Source organism: Bombina bombina, chromosome 6 (assembly GCF_027579735.1).
Source record: "Bombina bombina isolate aBomBom1 chromosome 6, aBomBom1.pri, whole genome shotgun sequence".
NCBI classification, from domain to species: domain Eukaryota; kingdom Metazoa; phylum Chordata; class Amphibia; order Anura; family Bombinatoridae; genus Bombina; species Bombina bombina.
Window position 1 is genome coordinate 1,041,786,889 of NC_069504.1, and position 9,866 is coordinate 1,041,796,754.

Sequence of the window (9,866 nt, forward strand, 5' to 3'; positions counted from 1 at the left end):
AGTGTCTATAAAACAATTGGAGCGGCCATGTTGTAACTTAGGTCACCGTCTCTGCTGTGGCCAATTAGGTTACTTGAGTGTGCAGCCAATGGCTGTGTGTAATATAACAGTGTTCTGCACTTCCATTTCTAACAGGTACTGAAAAACATAATTTATGCTTACCTGATAAATTTATTTCTCTTGTAGTGTATCCAGTCCACAGATCATCCATTACTTATGGAATATATTCTCCTTCCCAACAGGAAGCTGCAAGAGTCCACCCACAGCAAAGCTGCTATATAGCTCCTCCCCTAACTGCCATATTCAGTCATTCGACCGAAAACATGCAGAGAAAGGAAAAAACCATAGGGTGCAGTGGTGACTGTAGTTCAAATGAAAAAATTACCTGCCTTAAAGTGACAGGGCGGGCCGTGGACTGGATACACTACAAGAGAAATAAATTTATCAGGTAAGCATAAATTATGTTTTCTCTTGTTAAGTGTATCCAGTCCACGGATCATCCATTACTTATGGAATACCAATACCAAAGCTAAAGTACACGGATGATGGGAGGGACAAGGCAGGTACTTAAACGGAAGTTACTACTGCCTGTAAAAAACCCTTTCTCCCAAAAATAGCCTCCGAAGAAGCAAGGTATCAAATTTGTTAAATTTGAAAAGTATGAAGCGCAGACCAAGACTCCGTCTTGTAAATCTGTTCAACAGAAGCCACATTTAAAAAAGACCAAGGGAAAACCACAGCTCTAGTAGAATGAGCTGTAATCCCTTCAGGAGGCTGCTGTCCAGCAGTCTCATAAGCTAAATGAATTATGCTTTTTAACCAAAAAGACAGAGAGGCTGCTGAAGTCTTTTGACCTCTCCTCTGTCCAGAATAGACAACAAACAAGGTGAACGTTTGATGAAAACTGTAGTAGCTTGTAAATAAAACTTTAAAGCACAAACCACGTCCAATATTGTGTAATAGACGTTCCTTCTTTGAGGAAGGATTAGGATACAAGCATGGAACAACTATCTCTGAGGATGTACTTGTTTTTTTTTGTTTTTTTTTTTTTTTTTTTTTTTTTTTTTTTTTTTTTTTTTTTTTTTTTTTTTTTTTTTTTAGATACCACATTAGGAAAAAACCCAGGTTGGTACGCAGGACTACCTTATCCGTACGAAGGACCAGATAAGGAGAATCACATTGTAACACAGATAACTTGGAGACTCTATGAGTCGAGGAATTAGCTACCCAAAAGGAGCTTTCCAAGATAAAGATTGATATCTATGGAACAAAAAAGGTTAAAACGGAACTTCTTGAAGAACCTTAAGAATCAGGTTTAAGCTCCATGGCGGAGCAACAGTTTTAAACACAGGCTTGGATCTAACCAAAGCCTGACCAAATGCCTGAACGTCTAGAATACCTGCCAGACGCTTGTGCAAAAAAATAGACAGAGTAAAAATCTGTCCCCTTTTAAGGAATTAGCTGACAACCCTTTCTCAAAAACATCTTGGAGAAAAGATAATATCCTGGGAATCCAGACTTTACTCCATGAGTAACCCTTGGATTCATAACAATCAGATATTTACACCATATCTATGTTCAATTTTCCTAGAGACAGGCTTTCATGTCTGTATTAAGGTATCAATGACTGACTCGGAGAAGCCATGCTTTGATAACATCAAGCGTTCAGTCTCCAGGCAGTCCATCTCAGATTGATTCTATTTAGATGGTTGAAAGGACCCTGAGGTAGAGGGACCTGTCTCTGAAGCAGAGACCGTGATGGAAAGGATGACATGTCCACCAGATCTGCATACCAGGTCCTGCGTGGCTACGCAGGCGCTGTCAAAAACACCAAAGCCCTCTCCTGCTTGGTCTTGACCTCCGGAGGAAATCCCACTCCCCGGAAGAAAAGTCTGACGACTTAGAAAATCCACCTCCCAGTTCTCAACACCTGGGATATGGATAGCTGATAGACAAGAGTGAGTCTCTGTCCAGTAAATTATTGTAAGACTTCTAACATCGCTAGGGAACTTCTGTTCCCCCTTGATGGCTGATGTAAGCCACAGTCGTGTATATTGTCCGACTGAGTATGATGTACCTCAGAGTTGCTAACTGAGGCCAAGTCTGAAGAGCATGGAATATCACTCCCAGTTCCAGAATATTTATTAGAAGGAGGGTCTCCTCCTAAGTCCACTATCCCTGAGCCTTCAGGGAGTTCCAGACTGCATCCCAACCTAAAAGGCGGGCATCTATTGTAACAATTGTCCCATCTGACCTGCGGAAGGTCATACCCTTGGACAGATGGACCCGACATAGTCACCAGAGAAGAGAATCTCTGGTCTCTTGGTCCAGGTTTAACAGGGGGACAAATCTGTGTAATCCCCGTTCCTCTGACTGAGCATGCATAGTTGCAGCGGTCTGAAATGTAGACGTGCAAACGGTACTATGTCCCTTGCCGCTACCATTAAGCCGATTTCATTCATGTACTAAGCCACCGAAGGGCGCGGATGGGATGAAAAAAACACGGCAGAAATTTAGAAACTTTGACAACCTGGACTCCGTCAGGTAAATTTTCATTTCTACAGAATCTATCAGAGTCCCTAGGAGGGAAACCCTTGAGATTGGGGATAGAGAACTCTTTCCTTGTTCACTTTCCACCCATGTGATCTCAGAAATGCCAGTACTACGTCCGTATGAGACTGGGCAATTTGGATGTTTGACGCCTGTATCAGGATGTCGTCTAAATAAGGGGCCACTTCTATGCCCGCGGTCTAAGGACCGCCAAAGGGACCCCAGAACCTCCATAAAGATTCTTGGGGCTGTAGATATCCCAAAGGAAAGAGCTACAAACTGGTAATGCCTGTCTAGAAAGGCAAACCTGAAAAACGATGGTGATCTTTATGCATCACAATGTGAGGATAAGCATCCTTCAAATCCATTGTAGTCCTCTATTGACTCTCCTGGATCATAGTTAAGATGGTACGAATAGTTTCCATCTTAAATGACGGAATTCTGAGGAATTTGTTTAAGATCTTTAGATCCAAAATAGGTCTGAAGGTTCCCTCTCCTTGGGAACCACAAACAGATTTGAGTAAAAACTCTGTCCCTGTTCCTCTCTTGGAACTGGAGGGATCTCGTACACAATGTAAGAATGCCTCCTTCTTTATCTGGTTTGCAGATAATTGTGAAAGGCGAAATCTCCCCTTTTTTTGGGGGGGAATCTTTGAAATCCAGAAGATATCTCTGGGATATAAATTCCAATGCCTAGGGATCCTGGGCATCTCTTGCCCACGCCTGGGCAAAGAATGAAAGTCTGCCCCCTATAGGATCCGTTACCGGATAGGGGTCCGTTCCTTCATGCTGCCTTAGAGGCAGCAGCAGGCTCCTTGGCCTGCTTATCTTTGTTCCAGGTCCGATTGTCTCCAGACCGCCTTGGACTGAGCAAAAATTCCCTCTTGTTTTGCCTTAGAGGAAGAGGATGCCACACCTGCCCTGAAGTTTTTAAAAGGTACGAATTTTTTTTTTTTTTTGCCCTTGATTTAGACCTATCCTGAGGAAGGGCATGACCTTTTCCTCCAGTGATATAAGCAATAATCTCCTTCAAACCAGGCCCGAATAGGGTCTGCCCCTTGAAGGGAAGTTAAGTAGCTTATTTATTAAAGTCACGACAGCTGACCATGATATAAGCCATAGCGCTCTGCGCGCCAGTATAGTAAAAAACAGAATTCTTAGCCGTTAGTCTAGTCAAATGAACAAGGCATCAGAAAACAAAGGAATTGGCTAGCATAAGCTTGTCAAATATATTCATCCAATGGAGTCGCTTAACTGTAAAGCCTCATCAAGAGACTCAACCCAGAACGCCGCAGCAGCAGTGACAGAAGCAATGTATGCAAGGGGCTGCAGGATAAAACCCTGTTGAATAAACATTTTTTATCCATTGGATCTAAAAAGCACAACTGTCCTCGTCAGAGGTAGTGGTACGCTTAGCTAGAGTAGAAACTCTTCTCTCGACCTTAGGAACTGTCTGCCAGAAGTCCCGTGTGGTGGTAACTATTAGAAAACATTCTTCTAAAAAAATAGGAGGGGAAGAGAACGGCACACCTGGTCTATCCCATTCCTTATTAAAAAAAAATTTTAGTAAACCTCTTTAGGTATTGGAAAAACATCAGTACACACCGGCACTGCATATTATTTATCCAGTCTACACAATTTCTCTGGCCCTGCGATTGTACACATTCATTCAGAGCAGCCAAAGCCTCCCTGAGCAACAAGTGGAGGTTCTCAAGCATAAATTTTAAATGTAGAAATATCAGAATCAGGTTAAATCATCTTCCCTGAGTCAAAAAAAAAAATCACCCACAGACTAAGCATATTGTGAGGTAGTATCATACATGGTTCTTAAAGCGTCTGTATGCTCTGTATCTACCCCCAGAGCTAACTGCTTTCCTTTAATTTCAGGTAGTCTGACTAATACTGCTGCCAGAATATTATTCACCACCTTTGCCATGTCTTGTAAAATAAACGCTATGGGCGCCCTTGATGTACTTGGCGCCATTTGAGCGTGAGTCCCTGAAGCGGGAGTCGAAGGGTCTGACACGTGGGGAGAGTTAGTCGGCATAACTTTCCCCTCGACAGAATCCCCTGGTAAAGAAACGCTATGGGTGCCCTTGATGTACTTGGTGCCATTTGAGTGTGAGTCCCTAAAGCGGGAGTCAAAAGGTCTGACACGTGGGGAGAGTTAGTCGGCATAACTACCCCCACGACAGAATCCTCTGGTGATAATGTTTTTAAAGACAAAAAATGATCTTTATTGTTTAACATGAAATCAGTACATCTGGTACACATTCTAAGATGGGGTTCCACCATGGCTTTAAAACATAATGAACACAGAGCTTCCTCTATGTCAGACATGTTAGAACAGACTAATAATGAGACTAGTAAGCTTGGAAAACACTTTAAATCAAGTTAACAAGCAAATATATAAAACGTTACTGTGCCTTTAAGAGAAACAAATTTTGCCAAAATTTGAAATTACAGTGAAAAAAAGGCAGTTAAACTAACAAAATTTTTACAGTGTATGTAACAAGTTAGCAGAGCATTGCACCCACTTGCAAATGGATGATTAACCCCTTAATACAAAAAACAGATTAACAAAACGAAAAATATGTTTTAAACAGTCATAACAGCTCCTACTTTTGAAGCCCTTTTGAGCCCTTCAGAGATGTCCTATAGCATGCAGGGGACTGCTGAGGGAAGCTGAATGTCACTGTTTGTAATTTTAACTGCACCAACTGTAACTTTTATACTATAACAGTGGAAATTGTTTCTATGCAAAATTTAAGCCAGCCATGTGGAAAAAACTTAGGCCCCAATAAGTTTTATCACCAAACATATGTTAAAAAACGATTAAACATGCCAGCAAACGTTTTAAAACACATTTTTACAAGAGTATGTATCTCTATTAATAAGCCTGATACCAGTCGCTATCGCTGCATTTAAGGCTTTACTTACATTACTTCGGTATCAGCAGTATTTTCTTAGTCAATTCCATTCCTAGAAAAATATTTTACTGCACATACCTAATCTGCAGGAAAACCTGCACTCCATTCCCCCTCTGAAGTACCTCACTCCTCAGAATGTGTGAGAACAGCAAATGGATCTTAGTTACGTCTGCTAAGATCATAGAAAAACGCAGGCAGATTCTTCTTCCAAATACTGCCTGAGATAAACAGCACACTCCGGTGCCATTTAAAAATAACAAACTTTTGATTGAAGAATAAACTAAGTAGAAAGCACCACAGACTCTCACAACCTCTTATCTATGTTGAGGCTTGCAAGAGAATGACTGAATATGGCAGTTAGGGGAGGAGCTATATAGCAGCTTTGCTGTGGGTGGACTCTTGCAGCTTCCTGTTGGGAAGGAGAATATATTCCATAAGTAATGGATGATCCGTGGACTGGATACACTTAACAAGAGAAAGCTCACAATTTCAGAATGGAATTACAAGGGGACAAATTAAATAATGAACGTTTATTGCAGAGGGAAAAAAAGAAATAATGAAAGTTTATTGCAGAGTTTTGTCCCTTTAATTCTATTGCAGAGTAATGTCCCTTTAACAGAATATTTGGAAACAGGTTGCTTTTTAGGAGTCTTACCGTTTTCTATGTGATTTTAGAATATTGTAAATCTACCTTCTCTGGCTAACCAGAATAAATCACCATCAAAAAGCAATTGGCATATCTAACTTTACTCACTTAACGATTTCTTGATTATATTCAATACTCAGAAATTGACTTTGTGGCTGTTTTGATTACTTGTTGTATCTGCATCGTTCAATTATTTTGTAGAATTTATTTGTTTCTCTGTTCTTCAAAATATTCAAACAAAACTAAAATTAGTGTAAAACATTTGCAACATCCAAACTTAGTATAAAACTGTTCATCAAATGTATAGATGCTAATAAGCAACTTGTCATCATATTTGTGACCCAATCAGTAACATTAAAGGGACATGAGACATAAAATAGAGCATGCCATTTTAATCAACTTTCCAGTTTGCTTCAGTCTTTTGGTATCCTCTGTTGAGGGAGTAGGAATGCACTACTGAAATCTAGGTGAACTAATGGCAGCCACAAATCAGCAGCTAGTTCCCAGTAATGCTTTACTGCTCTTGACCATACCTAGGCTTGCTTTTCAACAAAAGATAACAAAAGAAAAAGCAAATTAGAAAATATGAATTAATTGGAAAGTTGTTTACAATTCAATGCCCTGTCTGTATCATGAAAGTTTTTTTTACTGTCATTTTAAATTAAAGGGACCTTCTACTACAGAATTTTTATTTTTTAAAAGATTGATAATCCCTTTATTACCCATTCCCTAGTTTTGCATAACCAACACAGTTATAATAATATACTTTTTATGTATGTGATTATCTTGTATCTAAGCCTCTGCAAACTGCCCCCTTATTTCAGTTCTTTTAACAGACTAGCATTTTAGCCAATCGGTGCTGGCTCCTAGGTAACTCCACGTGTGTGAGTACAGTGTTATCTATATGACACACATGAACTAATGCCCTCTGTTGGTGAAAAACTGTCAAAATGCATTCAGATAAGAGGTGGCTTTCAAGGTCGAAATTAGCATTTGAACCTCCTAGGTTTAGCTTTCAACTAAGAATACCAAGAGAACAAAGCAAAATTAGTGAAAAAAGTAAATTGGAAAGTAGTTTAAAATTACATGCCCTATCTAAATCATGAAAGTTTATTTTGGACTAGACTGTCCCTTTAAGTATATTGATTCTACATGTCTTTCAATTCCATGGATTCCATTTGTTTCTGCCATAATTTTTGACCCTGCTAAATTTTCCCTAGCCCTCTCAGATTCAGCTCTGTCCATGTTACTAGGTTTGTTTAAAGTCTTGTGAAAGATAAATACATTTAATTGGCCCCCAGACTTGCTCTCAAAGGGATTGGAGTAGTGGGTGGGGGCTTCAGATGCTGATTCTTGGCCTGCCAACATTTCTATGGAACAGAATTGCTTCAGAATCACTTATACATCCAGAACAAAATCATAGTTTATTTCCACTGGCTCAAGTAAAATGAAAATAGTTTGTAGAGTTAATTATGTAGAATGAGGATACAATTTCTCGGCTTCATTGTTATTAAAAATAATCAATATTTTGAAAGTTTCTGAACGTGTATCATGCTAATTTTCAAGTGCCTGAGTGACTGGTTGAAGAAAATGCTTTTTCCCAATTTCACAAGAAGTATTGATAATTTGTTAGGTAACAAGTAAGTTACCAGCATGCTACACCAGACAGTATATAGAGGCAGCTATACACTCTTAAAGAGAACCTGGTATGCCGTTTTAAAGAAACATGAAACACAATTTTTTCTTTTATGATTTAGAAAGAACATGCACTTTCAAACAACTTCCCAATTTGACTTCTATGATCAAATTTGCTTCATTCTCTTGATAACCCTTGTTAAAAAGCATATCTAAATAGGCTCAGTAGCTGCTCATTGGTGGCTGCACATAACTGCCTTGTGTAATAGGCTCACCCATGTGCATTGCTATGTATTCAACAAAGGATATCTGAAGAATGAAGCACATTAAAGTGGAATGTTGTTCAAAATTGTATTCTCTATCTGAATCATGACATAAAAAATGTGGGTTTCATGTTCCTTTAATAAAGATAGAGCAATATTTTAAAATAAGGTAGATCTAGTGGGTATGGTTGTTTAAAGCAGGGAACAGATGCCAAACGAGGCACTGATATGCATCTAATTTTTTTACATTTCATTTACAACTGGTAGAAAAAATACATAGGCAAATAATTATAAAACTTCTGTTTTAATCTCCTAAACAACTTAACGAAGAGTCTATTGGGAAGGATGGCTGACCCCTTTCTATAAACAAACGTCCCCAATAGAAGAACATACACAGAAAGAGCAAGAAATATTCTAGCTCATATACAATTTTTCTTTTATAAAAATGTATCTGGAGATAAAGACAGAGAGAATAGAATGTGAGTTTCTTCTGGCTCAGGTCAGCATCAAGGAGACCATTAGGGCTATGTGGTGGAGAAGGATATACTTAGGGAGTTGCAGGACAAATTAAACCCTGAGTTTAAGATTGTTATAATGCACGGATGTTTATAGTTCTTTATTAGACCTGGGAGAATATGAGAAAGAAATAAGCATCTACAATATATTTGTGGATAACTTTACTGATAGTTCCCTTTTCTAGATTTCTTCTTGCCAGCTTGATTTATGTTGCCTCTTTTTTTTCTTCTTAAACATATCTTTTTTTCCCTGCTCCTTTTATGGCTCCTATTCATTTTTTTTACCTCATTTTACTTGGCTATATGTTAGACCACTGGTTTTCAAACTTGTCCTCAGACCACCCTAACAAGCCACATTTTGAGGACATCTGAACTAGAGCACTGGAGAAACAATCTGCTGCTATGTAAACATGGTTATTTACCTGCTCTCATGCAAGGTAATTCAGAAAACCTGGACTGTTGGGGTAGCCTGAGGACAGGTTTGAAAACCAGTGTGTTAGACTAAGGTACATGTGAGGTGGGAGGGGTTATATAGAGTCTTTTGGGGTTTGGGAATCTTTGCCTCTTCCTAGTGGTAAGGAAGAGTAATTCCCAGGAGTAATGGATTGTGGATTAAAACCACCATGAAAGAAATTAATGTATCCTTTCTGAGGCTCCAGCTCTAATAGAAAATGTGCAAAGTGTACAGTTTATTCATATACCCATTTTGTGATTGGCTGGTGGCTGTCATCATAGAAGAGGAGGGAACGTTGGATTAACTTTGAAATTTGCTATAAAACATTTTACTCTTCATTTCCAATGCAATGTAAGTGCTATTGCATTTTCTTTTCATTGTGTATTTGTCAATCATTCAATACTACTGTATTTAGAGGTCTTAGAAATAAGGTTTTTTTTTTTTGGGGGGGGGGTTTAAGTCCGTAAAATATCTAGAAAATGCAAATCTACCTATTCTTTTTGTTATTTGTTTCCCTTTTGTGGTGGCCTTGGTGGGATAATTGGTGTAGCTCAAAAATAGGTTGGTTTGATTTTATTCAATAGCATTGCAGTCATTCAATTTTGGGTTTTTATTGAACTTGAAAAACTACCAGAGGATTTGGGACATCTGACTGGAAATTGAGATGAGTTTTGAAGGGGGGGTTGATGGGCATGTATCATTCTTTGTAATAGTCCAAGCGCTGAATAAGTTAAGTCAACATGGTAGGAGAATTTCAGATCATCGATTTCTTCTGGTATGTGGAATATCCTCCCTTTTATATGTTACAATTTAATTCAATCTATATTTTGTCAGTTTGTATACTGCATAGTAGCGATCTTGTGGGTTACTGAG